The following is a 26,230-nucleotide window of genomic DNA, read 5'->3' on the forward strand; positions in this document are numbered from 1 at the left end:
TCTTGAGTGATGGCAATTCTTCAGTAAACTTTACAGAATTCTTCAAAACTCCACAAAGTACAATCATAAAGTACTGTCTTCAACCCTCTCATTTACAGATAAAGAAACTGAGGCTAAGAGGATAAAATTTACTTAGCCAAACTACATAGCTAATTACCGACAAGCTACAATATGAACTCATCTCTCCTTTCTTCATGTAAGGAGTTCCCGTCCACATTTTATTTATTATACTTATACTATTATTATGGCTTTTATATTACATTTTCTACATAAACATTCTCTGTGTGTGTGTATATATATATACAATTTATATATACACACTATATTCAAAAGACCTGTAATAGTTTAATTATTAATTCCATATTTTAAAATAAAGGAACTCAATTTATAGAAATAGAATTCCAATAAACATGTGTTTGGTAAGCCACAAAAGCCCAAGAAGTTATTGCAGTCGAAACACTCTAAACCTTCTTGATTCTTCATTTCTACCAGGGCATTTATCATTACTTATCCCATATATCAAACTCTGGAACCTGTATCACTTTCCTGAAATGGTCAGACGCAACACTGAAACAGAATAATAAAACCTTTTATTCATCCTCATGCATCTAAACTGAGAGAAAAATCTTTCTTTTTTAATTTCATAATATTATGGGGGTACACTTTGTTTACATAAATTGCCTTTTCACCACCCTAGTCAGAGCTACAGGAGTGCCCATCCCCCAGACAGCATGCACTGCATCCGTTAGGTGTGAATTTACCTATCCCCTCCTCCCTTCTCCCACCTGCCTGACACCCAATAAATGTTACTTCCATGTGTGCACATAAGTGTTGATCAACTAGGACCAATTTAATGGTAAGTACATGTGGTGCTTGTTTTTCCATTCTTGTGATACTTCACTTAGTAGAATGGGCTCCAGCTCCATGCAGGATAATACAAGAGGTAGTTCACCATTTTTCTTATGGCTGAGTAATACTCCATGGTACACATATACCACATTTTTTTTTAAGTCCTCAGAGGAGTATAATTCTTTTTAAAACAAATAGATACGAGGTGATGACATGAGTGAACAATAATATAAAACAATACAAATTTAAATCAATTTACTCATTTAGCTTGTTTAAAAAATGAGCTTAATTCCTTTTAAAACAAGAAATGGAACAAATTGAGAGAACATGTACCCCTATATGAGGAATTATTATTTATTTTTCTTCTAATAACACAAGGAAAAAAAGAAAATCATCCTAGCTCTCCTTTTTTTTTTATTTCAGCTTATTATGGGGGTACAAAAGTTCAGGTTATATATATTGCCCATGTCCCCCCCCATCCCCCTGAGTCAGAGCTTCAAGCGTGTCCATTCCCCAGACAGTGCGCAATGCACTCACCATGTAGTTATACCCCCATCCCCTGCCCCCACCCCCACCTCAGTCCGATACTCAATTGGTGTCATTCCCAAATGTGCACTCAGGTGATGATCAGGGAAACCAATTTGCTGGTGAATACATGTGATGCTTGCTTTTCCATTCTTGGGATACTTCACTTAATAGAATGGGTTCCAACTCTCTCCCGGAGAACAAAAGTGATTCTATATCACTGTTATTTCTTATAGCTGAGTAATACTCCATGGTATACATATACCATATTTTATTAATCCACTCATGTATTGATGGGCACTTGGGTTGTTTCCACAACTTTGCAATTGTGAATTGTGCTACTAAAAACATTCGAGTGCAGATGTCTTTTTTTATAGAATATCTTTTTTTCCTTTGGGCAAATACCCAGTAGTGGGATTGCTGGCTCAAATGGTAGTTTTTAGTAAGGGTCAAGGACGCTAGGACCAGAGAGTTTTACAGGTGAATTTTTATCAAGCCACAAAATAATAAAATGATCTCTCTTATGTTAAGAACTATTGTAGAAATTATAAAAATATAAGATTAATAAAAATTGGGATAAAAGTAAAATAAAGAAAATGTGTTAACTAATCTCACATAAATATTGTTACTTATAATCTTAGCTTTCATTATACATATTCAAGTAATCTTTGATGTCCTTTAAAAATGTTTTGCATTTTCTTCGTAGATAACCTTCACAAAATTGTAATATTTATTCTGAGGAACTGTGTATTTTTCTTCCAATGTTGAATAAGATTGTTAAAGATAAAAATCCTAAAGTAAAACACTGTTAAATATAATTCACCATAGAAAAAGTAAAATTCATGTTTCAACATCAGAAAATCTATTAATACCATATTTAGAGGGTAAAGGGGAAAGGAAAAAATTGTATTTTCTAAAAAGCCACAGGAAAAAATATTTGATACAGCTATTTAAGATAAAATCCTAAACAAACTAAGAGTGGAAAAGAAATTCTTTAACATGATAAATGGTACCAAAATCCATTAGTAGATATTTTACATAGTAGTGAAACCTCAAATCATTCCCATGAAGGTCAGGAAAGAATTGAACATGCCCTCAGTTCTCTTTCTTCTCTATTCCATGTTAGAATCAACATTACACCAGTGGTCCTAGACAATGCCGTAAGTCAAAAGAAAGGAAAAGGATGGTGTGAGAATTTAAAAAGGAAAACAAAAGTGTCGATATTTACAAATTTATGATTATTGCTATAAAAATCCAAGAGAACCTACAGATAACTGTTGACATTAATAACAATTAGCAAGATTGCTAGATGTACAAACCAAAAATATCCTTATATATAAAAATTAATAAAATGTAACCAATTATATGTAATTGATAATAACCAAGTATCAAAAATACAACATCAAACAAAACCCCTAAGTTACAGAGTGACACACATAATAGTCTACAATTTTACAAAGGTTGAAACAGGCATATTATTTGGAGGCATACACATAGGCAGATAAAAGTGCAAAAGCATGCATGAATGATAGCCAACAAATCAGGCAAGGATCATCTATAGCAAAGGAAGATGGGAGGGAAATGGTAGCACAGAGGAAAATAAACAGGGCAACTATTTTAGTAAAATGTTCTTTTGAAAGATTTGATAAACTAAGTGGGGTAAAATGGAGTTCACTTTAATTATCTCTATACTTCTAATATACGTGCAACATTTCTGAATGCTTTTACTGCCCAAAAAACAAGTAGGGGAGTGCTATAAGGGAAAATGTGTGTTAACAAAACTTTAAATGGCATTAGCCCTTTCAACACAGATGGAAATAAATTCCTGCTAGAGACAGGGACGTCTGTCTCACCCTCTCCGGGCTATCGCAATCCGCAGCTTTGGAAAATGGCACAAAGTACAGAGGTGTCCTGACCTTTGTCAGTAATTCATCTTCCAAAGCTGCCAGGAGAAACCCACAGGCCAGCACACCTGCCAGCACAGGTAAGATCTGTTGTGCATCTGGGGTCCCTTTCCCCTTTGGCCATGGATTATTGCTTCTCTTTTTTCCCCAAAGGAAAACAGCAGGTCAATAGATACATTGCTAGATGGAGACAAATGACTTCATTCCTTAGAAAATAAATGACTTTCACTAAATGTTCTTTGCTTCTCTAGTTTTGCATTGTTGTCATTCCTCCTGTCATCAGGATTTGTCTGTGTCATTAAACACTGTAAGTTTCTGAATATTTAGAGAAGATGGAGTGCATGTCCTTTATCTCCTGTTGTTTAATAGAAATACTGCAGACAATCCATTTTGTCTTTACAGTGATTCATCACGGAGACACAGTTACCTTCCCGCAATCTTTCCTATGTTGCCTCTTACAAACAAATTGTCTCTGCCCTTGTGGTATAGGACAGCCAAACCAGGCCCCTTGAAACAGACAGAATATAATACGTGGCATTATCCTCGAGTGTTCAGAAAATACCCACCGGATAAAATGAGTTAGACAAGCAGGATCAGAGAAGTACACCTGAGCTAGCTAATGATGAGATGCAAGATTCTAAGACCTTGAGCACAAGACCCACATCAGAATGATTAAGGAGTTAGCAACTGATACGGTTCTCTTGCCACCCACACTATAATAGTTTATGAACTTAATCCACAATATTTTTTGAATAAATCCAACATTGAGACCTCTATAGTTAAACTTGAAAAAAATGCCATCTCTGTCATGTTGGAGGTCCTCACCTCCTGGCTACATAGGTACCCAGACACTTAGGTGGGATGGGAAGGGCTCTAGATCTTAAGCCTTGGCTTTTGGCATCATCAGTGCTCCTGCTTGCCACTTGGAGATCCTGCCCCTAGCATGTTCCACTATCTGTTGGGCCCTCATGCTCTGGGCTGACTCAGAGATGATCTCACCGTGGTCTTTCCTGCTGAATATGGACTAGGCCACCCATAAGTCCATGCTGCTCTTTCATACTCCAGTCCACCATTTAATCATCCCATTTCCCATCAGAAACCCTAAGACCCCAGCCTCTTCCCAGTCCCAGGATATGTCCCCTTCTGCTTCCCTGAGTGAGCTACTTCTAACACCTGATTATCTTTCTTTCTCGTTGTGGGTCTCCACTGCCCAAACAAAGAAGTTGTTCATAAAGAGGAATGGTTCTTACAGGTGCCTGGAAAATTCTAGTGTAAACTGAAACATGTAAGCACATGAAATGTTTAGAAGCACAATGCAAATGTTGGGTATCTGTGTGTCTCAGGTTCCTCCTCAGTATAATGGGAGGTCTTAAATAAACCAGTGGCTTATGAATTAATATCTTTGGAACACTTACAGAGTGATTCTTAGGATAGCCTTGCAGCCACTTCAGGGATTAAGGCATGGCCAAGTGGGTGGGGGTCCAGGGCCCATGCCCCTCTTATGTCCTAGGATCTCCCTTTGAATCAGAGAGGTTTTGCTTCATTTACATAATTTAAATAATTTCATTTGATGAAGAGAGTACAATTTCTTTATCTTCCATTGTTTAACAGATGGGATAGGTTTTTCAGACCACTCTAAACTAATTGACCTCTATGTGTCCTAAATGTTCAAAGGAGTTGTGTGTTATTAAAATCATATAGGCACTATCACATCTGTAAATCTGAGTAGGATTTGACTCTGAGCCTTTACCACACCTCCAGGTTTCCTTGCCAGTCCCTATGTAGGTACAACACTTTCAACTCTCACATTTTCTCTTTATAGACACTGCCAAATTTATTTGAATAGAAATTAAGTGTCATGGAAGATTATCGAATACACCTTTTTAAAGTAGTGAATTAACGTTAAAAAAAAAAAAAAGATGTAAGTATTGCCCTGCTTCCACTCACACTGCAATCAGAAGCCAAATACTACTGGGGGGAAATGTAAGAAGAAGAGGGGCTGTGACATTGCATCTGCCTCCCTACAGTCTTCCCATCAATGGAAGTCATGAGAGCAAGGGTTTGCTGAAGCTCTGTTGTACCCAACTATATAACCATCTTTGTCTGTTAAGTTTGATATGCTTTTCCCTGAATCTTCACTTGATGCCTATTGTCTAGGAAACACTATGAAGAAGAAAAAATTCCCAGCAACAACTCCAACCAGTTTCATTGGCTTATACAGAAATTTTCCAGTCTCTACAGCTGCATTTTATGAGCAAAAGTCCTTCCTCCCTGAGAGTTCTCATCCTATCATTTGTCATGGATGTTAGAAATTGATTTTTATAGATTTGTAATAAGCAGTGGTTTGTAGGTTGCCCCACAGAAAAGCCCTTTGGGTATTTTCTGACAAAGATAATACAGCAAATGTTTAAACCATGCCAGAGGATCAGTCATCACAATTTTTTATCATCCATGTGTCTGTAAAGAAGGCCTAAAGTGATTAGGAAAAGATCTGCAAATGAAGGCCTGCGGATGCTGGATATTACAGCTTCTGGACTTCAGAAAATAAGGATGTAAGAATGTTCTTTCTCTTATTGTGCTGATAATGTTATCTGATTTATATGGCTATCTGGTTTATCTGCCTCCAGAAAGAGAGAGGCTCTCTGGCCTGAGGATCCAAAACAGACATGCTCCAAGTACTGAGTAATGAGGGAAGATCAGTCAATTTGGAATGTCTCTGAACTACAGCCTCAAGGCCATTTCCTTTTTCTGCATTTAAAGACAAAACTACTTGGTGGGACCCAACAAATAGGAGAGCAGTTATGTGGGTGTTTTAAGACCTCACTCCTCTTCTTGGAGGACATATTACTCAAATCCTTTTAATTGCAACTGGTGGATATTTCAGAACATTAAGAGAGAAATGGTAGTCGAAAGGTGTTGTGTATTGCTTTTCCTTTTGCTTTTCACAGTCCCATTATTCCCCATAAATGACACTGCTGAGCAGCATTTCAATTTTTATTGTGTCTAGAAGAGGTATTTATTTATGTTTGAATATCCAAAATTCTATCAGTTGGGATTATGTCCACCTCTGTGTAGGGGAAACCCAACAGCACTGACTTAACCGAATGGGGGTTTCTATTTCTAATGCGGCAAGCAGTTGAGAGGTAGGCAGGTTACACAGGTGCAGTGGCTCCACAAAGCTACCAGGAACTCATGTTCTTATATCTTTATTTTCTACCATCTTTAGTATGCCTCTCATCCTATCATGACAGGGTGGCTAATCCACCTACATTTGTGTTTCAGGAGGGGGGTTGGGGACATGAACAAAAGGTGAAATGTGTGTGACAGCCAGGCCATCTTTTTTTCTTAAGAAAACAGCAGCTCTCCCGGAATCTCCACTCAGTTGATCCATCTTACATGCTAAAACTGGAATGCAGGGCCATCTGCAGCTGAAAAGGAGCCTGAAGAGGAAAGTTTTGGGTTTTAAACTGAACACACTGCCATCCTCAACAATATGAGGAAATTCGGGGTAAGAAATAAGAGCCTAAGTGTTGAGTAAGAAAGTAGCAGTGTGTAATACAGTTCCCCCCCTTGAGCTAAATGCATCCCCTCCCAGAGGAGACATCCCAGAGTTTCATCAGGTTTCTTAATCATGCTCAAAGTTCAGATCTCCAGGTGACGTGTAATCCTCTCTGCCTGGACAGAAAGAGGTGCCTCAAAGTCTCCTGATCTTTAGGATTAAAAGACAAGTTATCTGCTCTCAATATATCTGATGTTCAATGGTGGAAAAGGAACCAGATAATAAGCATTCCTATTTTGAAAAAATGAAAATGGGAAACAAACATTCCCACTGGACAAGAGTAGTGAGGATTCCAGGACGTTCTTAGTTATTCTGACACGATTCCATTCTACTGTTTGGGCAAATCTCCTTCATTCATTGTCTACCCTTGTCCTGGTTCTGGTCTCCAGGAAGGTTACTTTTAGTCTGCTAAACTCTAAAGCTTCATCTAGGATGGGAATTGGAGAAAATGTCTCCTCCTGGGAGGTGCAGAGCATTTGTGACTTTCTTCTTGTGGGTTGCATTTAGAAGTCCAGGTATAGCCACAAGGATTAAACTTAGGCAAACCTGGATTTTTCTTTGGTTCTACCTAAAACTTAATAAATTACATGCTATGTGCAGTTAAAATCTTGCCTAAACACTCTCTTTTAACCTGAAGACTCCAATCTTTTATCAACTGACTTGTGAACTCAGCCCATTCTCCTACCCCTGACTTAGTGACCAGTCATTACTTTGAGAAAATGCAAAATAGGCTTCATTCAGAAAGCAGCTCCTTTGCCTGTGGGCTTACCTCCTGGCTGAAAACACTTATTGGAGGGTGCCTGAGAAAGGCTGGGGCCACAGTCTAACCTCTGCCAAGGCCCACTTCAAAGGCTGATGTTTGATACACAGGCTTCATACTATGGGCCTCTTGGTCAATTTATACTGCAAGCCACAGACAGAAAGCACCTCCCTTAGCAAGACTGCATTTTCTTCATATCCAAAAACTCTTCCATAAATGATCACCAGTCTCCAATATCTGGGTGCTCACCATCCAAGCCTATGTCCTCCACTCAGCCATTTCTATAACTGTTTGACCCCTATCTAACAACAAATTCTGCATTAGTAAAAATTACATGTAACAGAAACTCAACAATGACTTAACCTAATTGTCTCCCAGGAGACAAAAGATCAAAATGGCACTCATGTTCCTGATGTCATTAGAGAATTGGGCTTTGGCTGTCCTGCTCAGTCATCTTCAGCAGATGGCTTTCATCCTTCTGATCAAATGTTGGCTGTTTTACAACACTGAGCTGTAAGGGAGTTAGAGAGGTATTTTTAACTTGATATTTTGTCACTTCCAAACAATGTTGGGGCTTTCTTAGTAAGAAAAAAGTGGTAAATGGATATTTATCAAATAGCCAGTAGTGTTTGCCACAATGTCTGAACCCAGAGTTGGCAGAACACAACTGGGGAAGTGGATGGAGAGAGTTTGTCTTGTGGACTACAGCTGGGTTCTGGGTGGGCATTTGAGTTCGAGTCAAGTGTGCTGGAAATAGGTTGTCTGATTCCCTTTACTACATACTCTGCAATGGTGGGGTGAGGATTATGGGACCATTATGATATCCAATTTATTCTTTTAATATTTTGGTGAAGTCAACTGTTGCCAGACTGATGTCATATAACAAAACTCCATGGCATAAAACTACCATCATTTATTTTAATCCTATGTCTGTAGAGTGAGACTTGGGGGATTTAGGTGGGACAGAGTTAGTCTTGGCTGCATGTTGAAAGTTCTGTGTCTGTTCCATGAGCCTGATATCCTCCTTGATCAGTGGACTAGCTGATACCTGTTTTTCTCAAGGACACACCAATTCATTCAAGCATATTTCAAGCCTCTACCAGTATGATATCTGCTAAAATCCTATAACCTGAAACAAATTACATAGCTAAGCCCCAATTCACTCTACTTCCTTAGGAAGAAGCTCCAAAGACATATAGCAAAGGCTGTAAATACATAGATGGATAAAAAATTGAGGCTAATATTCAAATATACCATAAACAGATTTAATGATAATATCTAATCACAGCACTCATTTCCTATATGAAGCAGGAGGGACAATGCTTATACATTCTATAATAGAGACATTTAGAAATAAAAAAGCATAATTTCTGGGCAAAAAGATTTCTTTGTAAGGATGTATGATATCTTTCTTCACTTTTTGCAACAGAAGCTGCTGATCACAGCTGATTAATTTTATATGCTTCCTACAAGAAAGGAAAATTACTTCAGGGTTTATGTCAGGGAATTTCAGAATAATAAAGGGATCTAATCGAGGATCTCTAGTTATTTTGTAAATACTTTAGGAAAATCGTGATTTATATTTTTTAAGGATAAATTTGTGGATACTATATTTATTTATATCATAGAATGTTAAAACTAGAAGTATTCTGTGAGACCATCTATTTCAAAATCCAATCAAGTATAGGAATTTTTTTCTGCCATATTTCTTACAGATGAATGGCCTGTACCATAATTCCAGTGAAGGATAGTCACATCTTTAGGAGGCATCTCATTCCATTGCCCATGAGTCTGGTAGGCAAAGTTAACTTAGAGTCTTTCTCCCTCTACCCTTAGTTCTAGAAAAAGGTCTGCCAATTCTATTGTAAAGCAATCTAGATATTAATTTCCTAAGGCTTCCACAATAAATTACACAAACTGTATGGCTTAAGACAGTATAAATTTATTATTGCACAGTTCTGAAGGCTAGGAGTCTGAAATCAAGGTGTCATCGGGAACATGATCCCTCTGGAGTCTCCAGAAAAGAATCCTTCATGCTCCTTCCTGGCCTCTGTTAGCTCCCACCAATCATCGACATCACTTGGCTTCGGGCTCTGTCACTCCAACTTCTGCTTCCATCTTCACATGACCCGTACCTGTGTGTGTCCATATGTGTACTCCCCTCTTCTTATAAGAGGGCCTGTCCTAATCCAGTATGACCTCATCGTAACTCATTACATCTTCAAAGAGAATTTGCAAACAAAGTCACATTCTGAGGTTCCAGGCGTACAGAAATTTGGGGAGCATATTATTCAACATGCTAAAAAGACCATTTCAATATTTGAAGGGAGGTACCATCATGCTCTGACCTTGGTCTTCTCTCCTTTAGGCTAACACACTAAGTACCTGAAAATCTCATTAAATTATGTTATTCCCAGATCTTCACCATCTAGATTAACTTCCTTCATTTATAATGTATTCAAAAACATCTATAAATTGACATTGTGAATGAGAAATGGATAATTTTATTTATTTCCAGCAAAGCTACTACTAAAAAAAAAAAAAAAAAAAAAAAACCCACTTTATGTAAAGAATTATTTGTAAGCTTCCATGCCCAAGAAGCAGAATGTGATTTTGTCCAACTAATAATTTAGCCTGGTGAGCAAAATGCCTGCCCCCTGGATCTTGTACCTGGTGATCCAAGATGGGAAAGATATTACATCAGAAATCATCTACACTGTCCTGATGCTGACTTTTATACTCCATTGGGTGCTTTTTAGATTGTATTTTACTACCTATGTCAAAGACCAATACTGGTCAAGACTTATTACACACCAATGAGCTGTAAAGAGACTGCTGAAAAGGGCATTAGAGGCCACTGAAAATATAGATCACAGTCTGCTAGGGCAAAAACGCCCCTGGCCCGGAACTTTATTAGCATTAGAGTTTCATTACTGCCCTTTCAGCTCTGCTCTGGACCCTTTCATCGCAGCCCAGGGTGTGGAGTGTCAAGGATTACAGAAGGATGAGAATATTGAGAATATGCCTGATTCGATCTTAAAACACCAGATCAGGGACCACACCTCAATTAATTCAATCCAAAGGTTTTGTACCTGGGCACAGGGTTCTGTTCTAAACACCATGGGAGAATTAATCAGTCACAATATTTATTTAGCTTCTACCATATATTAGCCAAGGTATTGTCCCTAGATTGACAGTCTAATGGTGGATGAACGACAAAAAAAAAAAAGAGAGAGAGAGAGAGAAGGCAAGTAAGAGGTGGAATAAATACAGCTTAGTACATCAGAGCTCAGCCTCTGGAGCTATACAGACATGGATTCAAATCCTGGATCTGCTACATACCAATTAAATGTGACCTTGGTCAATTTACTAATCTCTCCAAGCCTCAAAGTCTTCATCTGGAAAATGGAAATAATAAATTTATGTATTTTATAGAGTTGTTGTCAGGACTAAATGAATAAATGCATGCAATATAATTAGCAGAATGTCTGGCACTCAGTTAAGTATTAGTTTCTTTTATTATAGTAGTGCAAAAGACAGCAAGACAAGAATGAAGATTAAGAACAAAACTAAAAGATACACATTTCTTGATTGGAACCCTTACTATGATGCTACGTTAACCAAGACAGAGTGGCATTGGCATGGGATATCTATGAAGATCAGTGGCGTAGAATAGAGAGCCCAGATATCCAGGTATACACACCCACTTTTAAGGTCAACTGAGTTTTGATAAAAGTTCTAAAGTAATCCAATGGGGAAAGAGTAGTCTTTTCAATGAATGGTTTTGGACAGATGGGCGTCCATAAGCAAACACAAGACAGAACAAAACCACCTCCTCAAAAAATACTTCATATCACATACAAAAATTAATTCAAAATGTATCATAGACCTAAATTTAAGAGCTAAATCTATAAAAATCAAAAAAGAAATCGCAGAAGAAAAATATTTCTGATCCTGCATTATACAAAAATTCCTTAGGACAAGAATGGGTAAGTCATAAGACAATTGATAAATTTGGACTTTTATCACAATGGTAAATTGTCTCTTTAAAAAAGACCATTGAAAATATGAAATTGCAAGACCCTAACTGGGAAAAAATAATTATAAAACATATCTGATAAAGAATTTGTATCCAGAACTTGTAAAGAACACAATTCAATAAGAAGAAGAAAAATAATTTTATTTTAAAATAATATGCAAAATATTTAAACAGATACTTCAACAAGAAAAGATATATGGATGTTAAATAAGCACATGAAAAGATAGCCTGCATAATTGGTCATTAGGGAACAATTTATCAAGGACACAATGATACCACTACACATACATCAGAATTCCTAAAATTCAAAAGACTGAAAATACAGTGTTGACCTGAATGTAGAGTAACTCTTAACAGTGATACATTACAGGTAGGAGACTAAAATGGTACTTCCACTTTAGAAAAAAGTTTGGCAGTTTCTTACAAAGTTAAACATACACTTACTATGTAACTCAGTATTTCACTCCTAGGTATTTATCCAAAAGAAATGAAAACTTACATCTATGCAAAAACCTGTACGTGAATGTTCACTCTTACTTTATTTATAGTCACCAAAAACTAGAAATAACTCAAATGTCCATTATCTTGTGTATGATTGAATACTTGTATCTCCATATAATAGATTTAACATTTGGCAATAAAAACAAACTACTAACACAGGAAACAACACGAGTGAATCTCAAAAGAATTGTGCTAAGCGTAAGAAACCAGAAGCAGGATATTACGTGCTATGTGAATTCAATTTATGACATTCTAGAAAAGGAAAATCTATAGAGATAGAAAATAAATCAGTGGTTGCCAAAGGCTGCAGTTGTGTGGAAGGCATTGACTGCAAGGGGATAAGGGGGATATTTTAGGGGATATGGAAATGTTCTATAACTTAGTTATGATGTTTGTGTTACATAACTACCTACATTTGTCTAACTTCATCAAACTCCACACTATAAAAAGAATAAATTATATAAATTTATAAAAAGAATAAATTTCATTGTCTGTAAGGTATACCTGAGTAAAAATAGTTTATTACAATAAGGTAATGTTTAATTCATCATCAAAGGGAGCCAAAAAATAGATTCACATAATCATCAGAATATTAAAATATATCTTGCCCAACACTCTCCTTTTAAGGAAAAGGACAATCAAGTCCAGAAGGTAGCACTGATTACTAACTGGTTACACAAAAAATGACCTTTATTACCTGGGAGGGATTTTAAACCTAATGCAGTTGCCATAGAAATGGAATGCAAACCCCCAGCAATTAAATAAAATGCGCTGCATTCCCATTGTCACTCCCCTATAAAATGATGAGTGTGTTTCAGGTTAGCAACTGAAAAAGAATTGCAGAGGAGACATGCTGAAAAGAATTTGGTAAGAGGAATTTCTAACTTAGTCCCAGGAGACTTCCTTCAATGAATGATTCCAGAAGCTACTCTGCAAAAGGACAACATGGTGACTTGTGGAGTCAATAATATAAACCTCAGTGGCTGGCAGAGCATAGAAGAATGGATAAATTATATGAAAAATAAAGAAAACATAAATATATGAAATATATGAAAAAATATATGAAATAAAAATATATGAAAAAATGCTCAGTGTCATAAATCATCACAGAAATGCAAATCAAAACCAAAATGAGATATCATCTCACCCCTAATTAAAACAGCTATTATCAAAAAGACAAAATGAAAAAGTGTGGCAAGAATGAGGAGAAAAGGTAACTCATACACTGTGGGTGGGAATGTAAACTAGTACAGCCAATATGGAGAACAGCATGGAGGTTCCTCAAAATAGAACTATAAATAGAACTACCATATGATCCAGCAATCCCATTACTGGGAATTTATCCAAAGGAAAGGAAATCATTACAATGAAGAGACATCTGCACCCCCATGTATATTGCAACACAATAGCCAAGATACGGAAATCAACCTAGGTGTCCAACAATAGGTGAATGGATGAAGAAAATATGGTATATTTGCACAATAGAATACTACTTAGTCATAAAAAAGAGAATGAAACCCTGTCATTTGCAGCAACGTGGATTTAAGGACATTATGTTAAGTGAAATAAGCCAAACACAGAAAGTTAAACACCACATGTTCTCACTCATATGTGGAAGCTAAAAAAAAGCTGCTCTCATAGAAGTAAAAAGTAGAACAAAGTATAATGCTAGAGGCTGGGAAGGGTAGGGGATAGGGAGAGATTTCTTAAAGGAAACAAGATTATAGCTGGATAGGAGGAGTAAGTTCTAGTGTTCTATGCTACTATAGGATGACTATAATAAACCACAATATATTATATATTAGTAGTTTCAAATAGCTAAACAGAAGATATTGAACATTCCAAACACAAAGAAATTGTACATATTTGAGATGATGGATATGCTCATTACCCTGATCTGATAACTAAGTATTGAAGTATCACTATGTACCCCATGAATGTATACAATTATTATTTGTCAATTTAAAAAATTAAATTTAAATTTAAAGGAAAAAAGGAACACATGAGAAGGTAGCAGGATGTGGGTAGAAAAACATAGATGGTATCAGAGGAATATGACCTTGAAGATAAATGTGTGGACCTCGGTCCTGTTCTGAATCCACAGAGAAGGAGTTTTGTCAACTTAGTCACCAGGTTTCTTTTCTTAAGAGATCTAAAAGCTATCATTTGACTACCCTATGTGTAGGGAGCCACTTGACAGACTGTTTTCTTGATTGGAAAAATTAGAGGAATTGTTTGAGACATGTAAGTTCTTACTGAACCCTCTCTGAGTAGAGTGGCTGGGAAATAAAGTAGACATCAAAGAACTGGATTCCAGACCTGGCTCTGCCAGTTTAATCTGTGTGAACTTCTGAGCTTCATCTTAATTTCCTCAATTAAAAAAAAAAGATAATTTTGTGGGGAAGGTGTAGTACTATATATATATATATATATATATATATATATATATAATTGATTGGTTATTTGGATGGGAGATTCTTATATAAATGGTAAATTGAGATGATGATTATGGGCTATACCTCTATGTATAAATACTTATAACCTATTCTCTTTGAGAAGAATAAGATATATCTTAGAGAATTCATATTTGAATTGATCTCTAGTTTAGTTCAAATGAGGAATGACTCAAATAGGCTATAAAAAAATTAATGTATGTGTCCAGGTAATTCTCCAGTGAGCACTGAGTTTAAAAAGTAATGAATGTACAAAAGGAGGAAATGAGGTCATATAATTAAAGATCAATATGAGATGGTGGCTTAGGTCTATAAATACAGGGTCCAAGGGGTAATCCCAAATTGAGCGTATAAGGTTAAAGACAACCAAATGCCTTTTTAGTGACATTCATAGTAGATAAAGATCAAAGAAATCAGAGCTAGGCTCTGTGGAACCTTTGGTTTAATGTTGATGGATGGCATAGACAAAATCAAACTGCATACTTCCAAAAGGCTTCTGTCCTTCTCTCAAGGGGAAAAAACAGACAGGATGAAGATCTCTAAAGAGAACAGAATTTCAAGATGGTGAGAAAAGGTTCTTTTCATCTACCAGGGACAGCCCTTTAAAAGTGTAGAAAGCAGTGTTCTCACCATTGCAGCTGAAGGAGAGACTGAAAATCTAAGCCAGAGGAATGTCAAATGCAGGAAAATGGGGTTCCACTAATCTACTGGAGCAAGCCACATGAACGGGAAAGCTCACGCAGAGAACAACGGATGAAGAATTACCTCTAATTGCATGATTTTTGCTAATATTTCACAGAAGGTGGCCAAATAACATGAATCTCCTATCAAAAATTTAAAATACTTTTTTAAAGAAGACATTAAAAGACTCAGAGCACATTCCCTAAAATTGAGGACAAGATTGGTAGTTATCTCTCTAATTTGAATAATAATAATAAATTTACATAAAAACAGGTAAGAACATTTCTCACAATAACTCATCCTATGAAATGACCTGTAAACAAATACAATTTTGCATAAAATTTACCAGGATAACACCAATCTAAAACTTCATTTGGAAACTGAAACAGATATGCAAACAAAGGAGTAACATAACTATGGGGATCATCATGGATTCTGAAGAAAGAGAACCAAAGTGAAAGAATACAATTTACCAGCACCTCTAGGTGAGATTTTCCAACAGACCAACAACATAGTATCTTTAGTTCAAAATGCATAATGGCTGTGAGAATGCTGTACAAATGTGAGATGTGCATATATAACTTTTCTTATGTTCCTCCTTTAATGATAGTCTGCCAATTATATTTTTCTGCAGAATTGTATGAACTAGTGTTCTGATTACTCAATCAATATCTCATGATTTTGATCAATTTAGATCTGTTCTTTGATCTATCATAACATGAAGAACTTAAACAAAAGTTTAATTTTGTTTCCATTCTGTGGGTAAACCCTAAAACCCAGGTAACTCAGCAGGGTAAAAATACTGCATGAGCTTAACATAAAAGACCTGCCTTTTTTTTTAGTACTTTTTCCATGACACTCCATCTTATTCATATTATTCCCAAACCATTCATCATCTGTCTTACATTCTCATAGTTTAAAACAAAAAACAGAAAACAGAAAAATAAAAAAAAAAACAGAAAAAACTGTGAGTAGGATAAATAAGTAGAATAATTTTTTTTATAAAAGAAGGAGTAACCATAATGCAAGAGAGGCTTGATAACTGCCTTCACAGTGGGGCTGACAGCTCACTCTTACAACTTTAAGCCACCACATGAAGGTCCCGTTCCCTATAAGAGAGACCACATGGAGAGAATTTTGAAGATGGCCAACCAGAGACACCAGCTGCCAGATCATCTCAGAAAAAAGGGAAAATTTAAGATAAAAAAGAAAAAAACAAACAATCATAGAGCAGCTGTAATTCTGAGGAAAAAGTGCCAGAACCTACAAGACATTCCACAGGAAGAAGTTGCAGAGCAGAACAAGAAGTAGGAAGATATTGGCAAAGGTCAACTCCCGAGGGGCTTGGGGTCCAGTGAAGGGGTAGGTGGAGTGATTTCTTTCTTCCTCCCTCACAACTCTGGCAGTTAGCAGGCTCTCAAGCTACTGGAAAGCCTTTCACAAGCCCAAAACCTGCTGCCACCAGTGAACTGGGAGTTTCTTAAGGACAAAGCACCAGCCTGCCAGCCCCCTTGGGGCACTTTCCATCACCACAGACCCTAGTTGAGATGGCAGGTGCCGTATTACTTCTCCACCCACCATGTGCCTTTGTCTTCCCCATGGGGCTTCAGCCCTTCAGTGTTTATCTTGCTCATTCTCACACAAACATTTCTCAACTCTGGCCCAGACTGCAGGAGCCACAGGGCCAGTGGGTCCCAGGGGATCTGTGTGACTCCAAAGCCTGGACATTCTGGGTGGGCTGCCTTCTGGAGAAAGGGACAGAGATGACCAGATAGCTAACTTTCCTCCATTCAGTCTCTTTTGCTCCCCTTCCTCTCCCCAAGGCTGCTGAGACACTTGAGCTGGGGCCCCAGGAGCTGCTGCTTCCCCTCTTTTGGGGCTTCCACAGAGAGTGTGGCTAAAACCTTTGCTCTTAAAAACCTGCTCTAAGCACACCAGCCCTCCCTGGTTCTGCTTGCCCAACTACTCCATTAGAGCAGGGCACACCCTAAAGCAGAGAGACATCAAACCTGCTTCAGCACCCCATAGGCAACATGAGACCAGCATACTTCTCCCTGGCAGTCAGGGAGTGATCATTAGGGACCCAGGGATAGGACTTCAGCCCAGATCCCATACTCCCAAGAGACAATTGTGTTGCTCAGGAGCACAGAGGGGAGATTTGTGAACTAATCTTGGGAGGTGAGGGAGCCCATGTGGGAAGAACTGAAAAGAGAGTTTGGTGTGGGCCCCAGCCACAGCACACTCATGGAACACCCCTCTTCCCATAGGAAAGCCACACTCTCAGCCCAGGCTGTAATCCTGGACAGGGAGGCTCCCAGCCTGCAGTGCCACCATGGGGGAGCTCAGCTACATTCAGCTCCTGCCTGCTGACAGGCATGGGAGGGAAAACACAATGTGGGGAGGGGGATGAAGAGCAAAACCCACTACCAACAGCCAGACTGTGGATCTCAGATGGCCCCCACCTCCACAAGTAGACTTGCTGGCTGGGTGGGGCCACCTTAGCCCCTCCCTATTATCATTCCCCAGCTAGAGTGGGCCTTTGACCTCCACTGAAAGAGCAACTTTCCAGCTTTTGTGGAGCCTGAGGGCAGGCTCACCCAACCCAGCCCTGCCCAGCCTCACCCCCCACCTATCTCAGCTGTAGTGGAGAATAAGTACTCACCTGGAAGTTCCAGGGCCCCATTCACCACATGGGGCATTCAAGTGCTTCTTTTGAGGGTCTAGACCCAGACACGGGTCCCAAAAACAATACTCCAGCTTGTTCCTTCTGACAAGCACCACTAACTGACAGGGAGGTCAATTTGACAGTCCTTTATAACATTTACTGACTCAATCATATAAGGTGTGACTGATTCCTACACACAAGCACCTCCTATTGTCTCAGAGATTAAACTGGGCATGCCAATACAATCCACAATGTTAAGAAGATCACAGGGCTGGGAAAAGAGAAAGGATCTCAAAGACCTCCAACCTCTTTCATCAAAGAGAGACAAGGAATCTCCCCACACATATAAACTCAGCACTGCTATAGCCTATGAACAACTAGCAACTGAGAAAACCACAACAATAAGGATATCTATAACCAAGGCATCCATCTGGAACCTAGAAGCCCATCAAAGCACCCACAAGCAAAGCCAAAGATTCTTACCCAACATATGCCACAGACACTCCCTTACAAGTGATGGGGGAAGAAAAAAAAAAAACACCATTTAAACAAAAGAAAATCAAATAAGAAGCAACAGCTGCCTTCGATGAAAAGGAATCAGCAAAAGAACTTTGGAAGTATGAAAAATGAGAGAGAAAAAGTACACTGCCAAAAGGAACTACCAGCCCTCAAGTAACGGATACCAACCAAAATGAAAATATTGAAATAACAGATAAAGAAATCCAAATACAGATTGTAAGGAACCTCAATGAAATCCAAGAGAAAAGTGAAAACCAATTTAAAGAAACCAGAAAAACAATTTGGGAAATGAATGAAAAATTCAGTAAACAAATCAACATATTTAAAAAAATGAATAGAATTTCTGGAAATGAAAAATTCATTCAAGAAAATACAAAGCAGAAATACAGTGGGAAGTTTTAAGAATAGACTAGACCAGGCAGAAGAAAGAATCTCAGCATTTGAAGACAACTCTTTTAAACTAACTCAGTCAGTCAAAAATAAAGAACAGAGAATTAAGAGGAATAAACAAGGCCTACAAGAAATATGAGATTATGTGAAACAGCTATATATAAGAATCATAGGCATCCCTAGGAGTGAAGAAGAAAACACACAAGGCTGGAAAACCTGTTTGAGGGAATAATTGAAGAAAACTTCTCTGGGCTTGCTAGAGATTTAGACATCCAGGTACAATAAGCTCAATAAACACCTGGGAGATTCATCACAAACAGGCAGTCACCAAGACATCTAGTCATCAGGCTGGCCAAAGACAACATAAAGGAGGAACTCATGTCAGACATGAGGTAAAAACATCAAGTAACTTACAAATAAAAACCGATCAGGCTAACTGAAGATTTCTCACCTGAGATCTTAAAAGCCAGAAAGGATTGGGGCCCCATTTTAAGTCTTTTTAAACAGAACAACTGCTGGCCTAGAATTTTGTATCCTACAAAACTAAATTTCATATATAAAGGAGAAATAAAGATTTTTCCAGACAAGCAAACAGTGAGGGAATTTGTCAAGACCTAACCTGTCCTGTAGGAAATATTCAGAACCAAATTATATATGGATCAGCACAATAGACACCTCCCAGAGTAAAACCACACAAAAGCTAAAGCTCAGGACTCATATAAAACAATAGCACAAGAGGTAAAATAAAGCAATAAGGTACAACCAACAGGATGAATAGAACACCATTCTGCATATCAATTCTATCAATCAATGAAAATTGTCTGAATAACCCACTCAAGAGACACAGGCTGGCAGAATGGATAAAAAAAAAAGTATAATACAAGTATCTCCTGTCTCCAGGAATCACATATAATATACAAGCAGTCATATAGACTCAAGGGGAAGAGATGGAAAAAAATCTTCTATGCAAATGGAAACCAAAATAAAGCAGGTGTAACCATTCTTATATCCAATAAAATTGCCTTTAAATCAACAATAACAAAGAAAGACAAATATGGTCATTATATAATGGTAAAAGGAGCAACTCAACAAGAAAACATAATAATCCTAAATGTATATGCACCAAAATTTATAAAGCAAATCCTACTAGGTGCAAGCAAAGAGATAAACAGCAGTGTTGTAATTGCCAGGGACCTCAACACCCCATTGACAAAACTGGACAGATCATCCAAACAGAAAATAAACAAACACTGGACTTAAACAGGAGTCTAGAACAAATGAGCCTAACAGACATTTACAGAACATTTTACCCCCAAACAACTGAATATACATTCTTCTCATCAGCACATGAAACATTCTCTAAGAATGATCACATCTTAGGCCACAAAACATGTCTCAACAAATCCAAAAACATAGAAATAATACCATGTATCTTCTCAGACCACAGTGGGAAAAGACTAGAAATAAACTCCAAGAGAAACACTCAATTCTACAAAATGCCACAGAAATTAAACAACTTGCTGCTGAATGATTATTGGGTGAATAATGAAATTAAGATGGAAATCAAAAGATCCCTTGAGCTGAACAACAAAGGAGACACAAGCTACCAAAATCCATGGGATTCAACAAAAGCAGTCCTAAGGGGAAAATTCATAAGTTTAAATGTCTACACAAAAAAGGCAGAAAGATCACAAATTAACAATCTAATGACACATCTCAAGGAACTAGAAAAGGAAGAGCGAACCAAACCCACAGCCAGAAGAAGAAAGGAAATAACTAAGATCATAGCAGAATTAAATGAAATAGAAAATAAACAAACAAAAGAATACAACAGTGAAAAAAAAAGTTGATTCCTTGAAAAGATAAACAAAATAGGATAGCCCTCTTGCTAGATTAACCAGGAACAGAAGAGAAAGGACCAAATAAGATCAATCAGAAATGAAAAAGGAGTTATTACAACTGTTACCACAGAAATTCAAAATATCACCTGTGAATACTATGAAAACCTCTACAAGTAGTAACTCAAAAACATAGAGAAAATTGACAAAATCCTGGAAACACACAACCTTCTAAGACTCATTCAGGAAGAAATACAATTCCTGAACACACCAATAATGAGCAACAAGATTGAAGAAGTAATAAAAAATCTCCCAACAACTAAAAAAAAGCCCTGGCCCATGTGGATTCAAAGCCAAATTTTACCAGACCTACAAAAAAGAGCTGGTACCCATACTTCAGAAATTATTCCATAACATCAAGAAAAAGGGAATCGTCTCCAACTCATTCTATGAAGCCATTATCATCTTGATACGGAAGCCAGGAATGGAAACAACATAAAAGGAAACTACAGACCAATATACCTTATGAATATAAATGCAAAAATCCTCAATAAAATACTAGCAATCCAAATTCAATGGCACATCAAAAAAATAATCCACCGTGACCAAGTGGGCTTCATCCCAAGGATGCAGGGATGGTTCAAAATACATAAATATCAATAAATGTGATTCACTATAGCAAGGATGTGGAAACAACCAAGTGCCCATCAATCTATGAGTGGATTAATAAAATAAGGTATATGTATACAATGGAATACTACTCAATTATAAAACATGATGGTGATCTAGCATCTCTTATATTTTCCTGGATAGAGCTTGAGCTCATCCTCCAAAGTGGCATATCAGAAGAATGGGAAAATAGGCACCACATGTACTCGTCATCAAACTGTCACTGACTGATCAACACTAAGGTGCTCACACAGTAGTAATATTCTTTAGGGATAGGGGGATTGGGGGTGTGTAAACTCACAACTAATGGACATGGCGAGCATTGTAAGGGGGTAAGGGCATGTCTCAAATCATGGCTGGGATGTGGCAAAGTCATAACATATAATCAAAATGTTTGTACCTCCATAATTTCCTAAAATAAAAAAAAACTTGATAGAATAGAAAATATAAATAAATAAATAAATAAATGTGATTCATCACATAGAAGCAAAAAAAAAGATCATATGATTATCTCAATAGATGCAGAAAAAACATTCAACAAAATTCAGCACCCTTTTATGATAAAAACGCTCAATAAACTATGCAGAGAAGAAAAATATCTCAAAATTATAAAAGCCATATATGACAAACCCAGAGCCAACATCATACTGAATAGGGAAAAGTTAAAAGCATTCCCACTAAGAACTGAAACAAGATAAGTGTGCCCATTGTCACCATTTCTGTTCAATATAGTGCTAGAAGTCCTAGTCAGAGAAATCAGGAGAAAGAAAGAAATAAAGAGTATCCAAATCAGGAAATAGTAGGTCAAACTATCACTTTTTGCTGATGATATGATCTTATATCTAGAAAACCCCAAAGACTCCACCAAAAGACTAATGGAATTGATAAATAAATTTAGCAAAGTTTCAGGCTACAAAATCAACATACACACATCAGTAGCATTCCTATACAACAATAATAGTCAAGCTGAGAATCAAATCAAAGACTCAACACCATTCACAATAGCTACAAAGAAAATAAAATACTTAGTAATATACTTAACCAAGGAAGTGAAAGATCTCTACATAGAGAACTATGACACATTGAAGAAACAATTTGCAGGTGACATAAACAAAAGGAAAAACATCATATTCAAGTGTTGGTAGAAGCAACATTGTTTAAATGTTCATACTACCCAAAGTGATTTATAGATTCAATGAGACTCCATCAAAATACAAATGTCATATTTCACATATCTAGGAAAAAAATAATTCTATGCTTTGGAAATAGAAAAGATCCTGAATAGCCAAAGCATCTTAAGCAAAAAGAACAAAGCTGGCAACATTACATTAGCAGACTTCAAACTATAGTACAAGGATATGGTAACCAAACAGCACGATGTTAGCAAAAAAAAAGAGACAAGGACCAATAGAACAGAACAGAGAACCCAGGTATAAAAACCATCCACATATAGCCAACTATCTTTGGCAAAGCAGATAACAATATACATTGGAGAAAGAAGCCCTATTCAATATATGCTGCTGGAATAATTGGATAACCAAAGGCAGAAGATTGAAACAGGATTCATATCTGTCACCACTAACAAAAATTAATTCAAATGGATAAAAGACTTAAATCTAAGACATGAAATTATAGGCATTTGAGCAGAAACTGTTGGAAAAACTCTTCTAGATATTGGCCTAGGCAAAGAATTTGTAAAAAAGACCCAAATGGCAATCATAGCAACAAGAAAAAAAATAATGGGGATTCATTAAATTAAAAAGTGTCTGCATAGCTAAGGAAATAATAAACAGAGCAAATAGGCAACCTACAGAATGGGAGAAAATATTCATAAGTTATACACCTGAAAAAGGACTAATAACCAGCATCTATGAAGAACTCGAGCAAATCAGCGAGGAAAAAATAAACAACACCATTGAAAAGTGGGCAAAAGACATGAACAGAAGCTTTTCAAAAGAAGATAGACAAATGGCCAATAGCATACGAAAAGACAATGTCACTAATCATCAGAGAAATGCAAATTAAAACCACAGTGAGATGTCATCTTATCCCAGTTATAATGGCTTTTATTAAAAAGTCCAAAAACAACAGATGCTGGCATGGATGCAGAGAGAAAGGAACACTTATACACTGTTGGTGGGACTGCAAATTAGTACAACCTCTATGGAAAACAGTATGGAGATTCCTCAAAGAACTAAAAGTGGACCTACCATTTAATCCAGAAATTCCACTACTGAATATTTACCCAAAGGAAAAAAAGTCATTTTATCAAAAAGACACCTGCACAAGAATGTTTATTGCAGCATAATTCACAATTGCAAAGATGTGGATAAACCCAAATGCCCATCAATTCATGAGTGGATTAAAAAAATGCAGCATGTGTATACTATGAAATACTGCTGAGCCATGAATAAGGATGAATTAAGGCTTTTTGCAACAATTTGGATGGAACTGAAGACCATTATCCTAAGTGAAGTACCTAAATAATGGTAAAACAATCAGCACATGCACTCACTATTAAACTAGAACTAACTTATGAGCACACATGTGCACAGAGAGAAGTATAACTCAGAGGAAATCAAGCGGGGGAAGGAGAGGATGGGCTAAAACCTACATAACAGGTATAAAGAACACTATCTGTGTGATCAACACACTTATTACCCTGACTCAAGCATAACAAAATTGATACACGTAACCAGAAACATTTGTATCCCCATAATATTTTGAAATTAATAAAAGGGAGGAAAAGTGAAATGTACGTGATTCACTTCCTCTTTTACAGACTGGCTTTCTATATTTCTCTATCCACATGATGGAATATGCCCCTTGCCCAATAATTCCCAAGTTTGTAATCACTTCAATTCAAGGTAACTCAGTACATCATATACTGAAATCTCTCACCCACATTTCAAATTCTGAAATTAGAGAATTTGATTCTCCTGTTTGTTAACTGAAGAAAATGATGAGGCTCATAAATTTGGAAAAGGAGGTTTATTTCTCATAAAGGGCTGCGGTCTGTGGGTGGACATTCTGTCAGGGCAGGAAGCAGAACCTCAGGCAGAAGCCAGAAACAAGTGCTTTGAGGGATGGACAATAAGAACAGGAATGTATGCTGAGTGGGATGGCCAAATATACATAATTAACAAGCTATCTGAGAAGTCATGAATATTAATGAAAGGAGAAACACACACATGTGCAATTGAGCTTTGTGCCCCTTTATGGGGTCTATGTTCAGAAAAGGGTGGCCTTCTGATGTCAAAAGGTGAAGCAAGGACGTGAAACTACTCCTGTACGTGCCATGAAAACTGGTTAAAACCACTCCATGGTTAGTGGTTTCTTATCAGGGTCATGAGAGTGGTTTCTGTTTAGCCCTCAGGAAAAATCCTGCTGGCTATTAGTAAGGGAGGGGTTATAATGAGGCTCATGTGACCTCCCATCTTGTCATGGCTGGAAACTCAATTTTAAGGTTTCTCTGGGGTTCCCTTGGCCAAGTGGGGGTCCACTCAGCAGGGGTTTAGAATTTTATTTTAGTTCACGTACCTTAGGTCTGGTGTTCACCCCTAGGCCAAACAATTGAGCCCAAAGTAGGGTCTATATCATACTAACAGGGCTGTTGTGAGAGAATGAATCAGGACAATTTCGTGTGAGTACATGGGTATAGTTCTAAAGCAAAGAATCTTCATATCTCCAAGAGAGTAGTAAAATATCTGTGTATCAGTGATTCCCAAGCTTTAATATAGCTATAAATCTCCTGGATGCCTATTATATTGATTCAAATTATATCGGTGGAATGGGGTTTGTGAATTTGCATTTCTAGCCAGCTCCCTGATGATGTGCACATTGCAGATCTACAGATTACACTTACTACTCATCCAAAATTGTTTGACTTCCTGTTTGCCACATCTCAATGACTATTACCATGGCGTGGCCACCATGGTGACACACAACTCAGATCTTCCTTTAAGATGGAACCTGTGTTGAGGAGTGCAGCCAGCTGACAGCCTCCAACTGTGGGTGTCTTCAGGGTCTGCCTCAGCTTTCAAACTGAGGCCACATATTGCCTACGCAGCTCCCAACCATTGAGTGAACATGGTACAGGGCTTGCCATTTCTGGCCAGCACAGGATTCCTGTCCTAGACAAACAACTTGGGTGATGCCGTACATAAAGGCCAACCTCCTGGGGCAAGGAGCCAGGCAAACAGCAAAAAAAATTGTCTGGAAGTTGGAATAAAGAATAGCCAACCCATCAGGGAAAATACTGAGTTTAAGGCATGAACAGGGAACAGTAGCATTGCGAAAGGGGAAGAATGGTTGTGGAGAATGGCAACCTTCCTAAAGAAGGGAAGAATCAAAACATGGACTAGATGTCTCTCTTCAAAGGTCTGAGGATTTTCTCAAGGAAGATGATTTTAGGTTTTCTGTGGTGCTTTAGAGCACAAGACAATAGTTCACCTGGGAAATATATTTCACTTCAATATAAGGAAGTTTTTAACAATGAAGCTACCCCCACTATTAGCACTATTAGACGATTTATGAGAGAGTGAGTTTTCCATTGCCAAAAAGGATCCAAGCAGGGACTGTAGGAATGAAAACTTGGTTGATGGCATGATCAGATCAATGACAGTTGATTGGAACTAATAGAACAGACAGGACTTAAGGGAGAGTGTATGCGATTGGGGTGAGGTCCAACGGCCTGGCATTAGGAGGAGTTTGGTCAATCATTATTTCCAAGGCCTGGCTGTGCCATGTGCCTGTCATCATGGCAGGTGCTGGGGTCATGATAGTGAGTGGAATTCACCATGGTCCTTGCCTTCATGGAGTATATACATATTAGTAGATGGACACAGACATTAATAAAATAATTATAAAAATGAATGT

This window comes from Lemur catta, chromosome 8 (genome assembly GCF_020740605.2).
Source record: "Lemur catta isolate mLemCat1 chromosome 8, mLemCat1.pri, whole genome shotgun sequence".
NCBI lineage: Eukaryota > Metazoa > Chordata > Mammalia > Primates > Lemuridae > Lemur > Lemur catta.